At 54.6% G+C, this 5,317-nt stretch overlaps 1 long non-coding RNA gene across 1 annotated transcript; it reads left to right on the top strand.

Annotated features, from left to right (window-relative positions):
- Positions 1 to 559: 559 nt before the first annotated feature.
- On the top strand, positions 560 to 4,975 carry LOC139358967 (uncharacterized). The gene is made up of 3 exons (XR_011614466.1): positions 560 to 836; positions 3,128 to 3,215; positions 4,842 to 4,975. It is a non-coding gene; the product is annotated as an uncharacterized lncRNA (long non-coding RNA).
- The last annotated feature ends 342 nt before the right edge of the window (positions 4,976 to 5,317 follow it).

Here is a 5,317-nt window from a genome sequence, read left to right as displayed (position 1 = left end):
ACCCACAGGCACAGAACAAGCTCTGACTGTCTGCTGTCCCGGCCCCTGGGGGTCGTGTGTCAGAGGGAGGGACAGACAAGCCAAGGGTTCACGGGTACCGGTGCAGAGATAGCACGATCCCCGGGCACCCAGCAAAGATGGGACCATCTGACGGGCCAGGGTCCCTGGGAGAGGTGGCCCCAAGTGAACGTGAAAGGGTGAAGGGCTTGGTCCAGCCATGGAAAAGACATGGGAGATGGGGAGGGACAGCATCCTGGGAGAGACCCGGGGTTGAGGAGGAGCCGGCTCGTGGTGGCACCCCGTTTCCGTGCCTGCCCCTGGACCCTGGGCGCTGCCACCGCCACTGTACTCTTATCTCCTGACACCCCTGGCTGTCTCGGTCTCTTCCAGGCCGAGACCCGGCTTCTGTTCAGCCTCCACTGTGCCTGCCTCTGGGAACATCAAGCCCTGGTCCCTTGGAGATTCTGATGCAACGAACGCTTCCTGCTGCCCCTCCCATGAAGGGCCACCCGGGAGGCCTGGGAGCCTCCACTCTCCTCCCAGAGGGGTGTGAGCATCCAGGAGTGCACGGGGGAATCAGCGCCCTGCCAAACCTTGACCAGGGAGCTGTGGTGTCAGGAAGGAGGTGCCCAGTGCTACCTGTCCCGTCTGCTGCAGCCTCTCACGCTGTTGTCCTTGCAGCACACCCGAGGCTCTGTGCCGGAGCTCCTGGGCCCTTGCAGAGCAGCCCCAGGTTTGTCTACCCTACAGAGATGGGAAAGGCCCGGAGCCGCGATTTCAGCAGGAGCAGGTGGAGGCGCTGGAAGCGATGGAGCCGGATCCTCTGCAGAGCTAAGGTGTGGCGTGTGCACTGCTTCCCATCCATCACGCACGTCACCTGTCACCCATGGGAGGCTGGGCGTGGCAAGGATGGCTGGAGGTGGGGGAGAGGCTAAAAGGGGAAGCAGAGCAAGGCTGCAGGGAGGCGGATCGGGGTGAGCTGTGTGGGGAGGAGTCATTGGAGGTGGGAGGTGGTGGGTTCAGGGCAGCGTTGGGGGGCAGACAGGGTCCATGGCGCCCGGCCCGGTAGGGGCTAAGTCCAGGCCACCGCAAGCCGCAGCCCCTTCTCCAGATGTAGTAGAGTTCGCCAAGCTCCGGCCAGGCCTGGAGGCCCTGTGGCTGTTCGGCCCTCTGTGGGTGGACACTGGGCTATGGTTAAGGAGACAGGAGTCACAGGGAAGGACCAGACTCTGTCCCTGGCTCCGAGGTTGCACAGGCCGGCCCACCCTCCCTCCCTGGCACCCTTGGTACAGCAATGAGGACAACCCCAGCCTCTGCTTGTACCAGGCGCCTGGGAGGGTTTCAGGGTCAGGGTCAGCCTCTCCTGCTGGAGTGGCAGCGCCGCCGGGAAGAGCCTCTGTCCCTCCACTCAGACGTCCACATGGCAGCATGGAACACGCGTGCAGAATGTGTGACTGTGGAGGGGAAAGGATGTGCTTCCTCCGTGGGAAATGCTGGACTCTTTAACCTCAATAAAAGTGGTTGTAGGTGGTGGTGTGTGTGTGTGTATGGTGGAGTGAGTGGTGTGTGTATGTCACATGTGTGGTGGTGGTGTGTATGTGTGTGTGTCTGCGTGGTATGTGGGGGGGTGTATTGTGTGTGGTGTGTTTGTGTGTGTGGTGTATATGTGATGTGTGGTGTGTGTGTCTGTGTGTCTGGTGTGCATGTGTGGTGTGTGGTGAATAGTGTGTGTGGATGGATGGTGTGTGTGGCATGTGTAGTGTGTGTGTGTATGGTGTGTGTGTGTGTATGGTGTGTGTGTGGGGAGTGTATGATGTGTGGTGTGTGTATGGTGCATGTTGTGTGTGTGTGTATGGTCCGTGTGTGTGGTGTATGGTGTGTGTGTGTGTGGTGCATGGTGTGTGTGTGGTGTATGGTCTGTGTGTGTGGTGTATGGTGTGTGTGTGTGGTATGTGGTGTGTATGTGGTGTGCAGTGTGTGTTTGTGTGTGGTTGTGTGTGGTATATATGTGGTGTGTTTGGTGTGTGTGATGTGTGTTGTGTGTGGTGGGTGGTGTGTATGGTTTGTGTGTTTGTATGTGTTGTGTGTGTGGTGTGTGTGTGTTTGTGTGTGGTGTGTGATGTGTATGTGTGGTGTTTGTGGTGTGTGGTGTGTGGCTTGTGTGTGGTGTGTGTTTGCATGTATGTGGTATGTGTGGTGTGTGTGTGGTGTATGTGGTATCTTGTGTGGTGTGTGGTGAATAGTGTATGGTGTGTGTGGCATGTGTGGTGTGTGTATGTGTATGGTGTTTGTGGGGGTGTATGATGTGTGTGGTGATTGTGTGTGGGGGGGTGCATATTGTGTGTGTGGTGTATGGTGCGTGTGTGGTGTGTATGTGGTGCATGGTGTGTGTCTGTGTGTGGTGTGTGGTTGTGTGTGGTATATATGTGGTGTGTGGTGTGTGTGATGCGTGATATGTGTGTTGTGTGTGGTGTGCGGTTGTGTGTGGTGTGTATGTGGTGTGTGTGGTGTATGCATGTGGTGTGTGGTGTGTGTGTTTGTATGTGTTGTGTGTGTGGTGTGTGGTGTCTGTGTTTGTGTGTGTGATGTGTGATGTGTGCATGTGGTGTTTGTGGTGTGTGGCTTGTGTGTGGTGTGTGTGGTGTGTATGTGTGGTGTGAAGTGTGTGGTATGTATGGTGTGTGGTGTGTGTAAGAGAGGAGGGAAGTTAGATTTCAGAGGCTCAGGCACACACGTCATTAGCGGTAGCGAGTCCCTGGATGGTCACATAGTGGGGTTTGCATCTTCCTTCCCGCCTTGCTGTGATCTGGGAACGCCGCCTCCCACTCCAGTTCCCCTTAGTGTGGGGCAGCTGGGCCCCGCCCTCCATGGCGTCTCCCTGCAGGGCAGGCAGGTGCAGGGAAACTGGGGACTCCGGAGGAGGGCGCCTGGCAGTTCCGCTGCTTCCCTCCTCCTCGGGTGAGCTGAGCTCAGGGCTTGCCTGGCACTGCTCCTCTGGGGGACGGCTCTGCCTGTGTGTCCTGCTGCAGAGCGTCTGCTGCTGGCCAGGCTGGTCCACTCCATCCGGACTCCAGGTGAGGAAGGTGCCCCCTTGCCCTCAGCCATCTCCTCTCTTCCCATCCCTCAGATGCACCAGCAGCAGAGGACGTGTCTTCTCCATCCGCCAGGCCATGTGCTACATTTCGAAGGGACAGGAGACCTGAAAATCTGCAGATGTGAGCCCAGACACCCCAAAATCCAGTGCCCTGGAATTTAATTCCTAGGAAATTATGTCTAGAAAAATAACACAGCATTGACTACTACGGCTTCTGGCACGGGGAAGGCAGGAGGGAGGGGTCTTGTGATGCCTGGTTGGCCAGGACCTGAGCATTCGGGTTTTTACCTTATCAGGTCACAGTGGCCGAGCTGGCCTGGCTCATAGGTGGGCATCTGCCTATAGAATGCAAGGTTTCACTTTTAGGAAGACAGGGTCCTGGCAGAGAGCCCTGGGCCCGGCTGTGGGGGAGGGAGAGCCTCACAGGTAGTGGCCATGGCTCAGGTGCTCATGGGGCCAGAGGGGGGTCCCAGCCGTGTGCTGGTGGGCTTCAGAAGCCTGGGTAGGCAGGTGGGGCAAGGATCTAATTGTAGAGAAAGAACTTTTTCAGGATTATTCAGCCCGAGTAGGCAGAACAACGGCATTTGTCCCTTTCAGGGGCCGAGCAGCTGGGTTTGGGGTGTGTGTGAGAACCCGCAGAGAATCCAGGTGTGATTTTGGTGCAGGCCTGGTGGACGGCGCTGGGCCAGACCCTCCAGGCTCCATTTTTCACACAGAGCCAGGGGTCATGCAGATTCTTATCCTGGATTCGAGGAGATCCACAGGCTACTCCCCCAAGCCCAGAGCGTGTTCTCCAGTTCGCTTAATATAGAGTGAGGACGAGGCGCCCTTGGAAGGCAGGTCCTTTGGCCTTAGAAAGTCCACAGCAAGGGGTGATGGAAATAGCCAGAGAGATGGGGGGGAATGGCTGCTATGCTGTGGCAAAGATTCTGCTCAGTGCCCGACTGCGCAGAGAGGATGCGGTGCTTAGGAGCTTTGCAGGCTGGCGTGTGTCCTTGCGTTAGAGACGGTGTGCTCAGAATGGACGTCTTGCTCAGGGATTTCTTCCTCTAAGTGTGTGACCTCAGGTCATCACGTGAGCCACAGGCATTGACTGACTGAAAGAGCCTGAAAGCCAAGCCCAGAGGAGTTTACCCAAAGCCCAAAAGTTTTCCTTTTCTCAGATCTTCCAAGTCCAGAGACTTTGGAAACACTAAGTCTTGGGCTCTGGAAAGGTCATTGTGCCTGGGATCATTGCTTCAAGGAGCAGAGCTTGGCTTGTTTTCCAAGCCCAAGGAGTTTTAGGCCAGGGTCGTGTTCTACTCTCTGCCCCATAACACCCAGGAGTCTTTAACATTAAGCTTTGGAGTCACTGTACTGAGCCAGTGCCACTTCTGCATGAGAAGTGGCCTCAGGACTGAGCCAGTGGTGGACAGAGCCCACTTCTGACCTGGCCTCAAGGAGCAATCTGGTTAAGAATGAACAGAAAAAGGCATTGGAGATGATGAATTTTTGATCGTTTATTAACATGAGCAAAGGGACTCGGATCCCTTTGGGCGCTAATGTCTTTGAACTTTTACTTGCAAGGAGATTTAATCTTCAGGATTTAATTCTCCCCCTAGGATGCTGGTAATAGTGGAGGGTTAATATTCCTATGTAGTTAGTGCCTTGCTATGTTTTTGGCCTTTTATTATGGGGCATTACTACGATTCCCTGTTTCCCATTTTACTCTTAAAATATTTTCATATTACCTTTCATTTCATTGCAGAACCACTGATGGGCTGTATTGGATGACATAAAGAAGATATTAGCTCTCCGAAGCCTAATAACACGTTGTCTCACACTTTAGCAGCTTAAACAATAAGCCCTTGTTATCTCAGTCTCTGTGAGTCAGAAATTCCTGTGCACTTGGCTAAATCCTCCAGCTTGTGATCCCTGATGAAGTCGCAACTAAGCCTCCTATTGTGGCTGCTGTTTCATCCGAAAGCTTGAATGGGAAACAATGTGCTGTCAGACTCACAGGTAGCTGCTGGCAGGATTGAGCTCTTCATGGGCAGCTGAACTGTGAACCTCAATTCTTCATCAATTGTTTGCTAAATCTCCCTCATTTCTTGCCACATGGGCCTCTCCATAGAGTGGCTCAGATCACAGCAGCTCAGAGCAAGCAGATGAGAGCAACAGACAGTCCCAAGATGGAAGCTGCAGTCCTTTTGCAGCCTAATATCATAAGTGATATCCTATCAC

Source organism: Macaca nemestrina, chromosome 15 (assembly GCF_043159975.1).
Source record: "Macaca nemestrina isolate mMacNem1 chromosome 15, mMacNem.hap1, whole genome shotgun sequence".
NCBI lineage: Eukaryota > Metazoa > Chordata > Mammalia > Primates > Cercopithecidae > Macaca > Macaca nemestrina.
The sequence above is the reverse complement of the archived record's forward strand: the minus strand, read 5'-3'. Positions and strand labels throughout refer to the sequence as shown.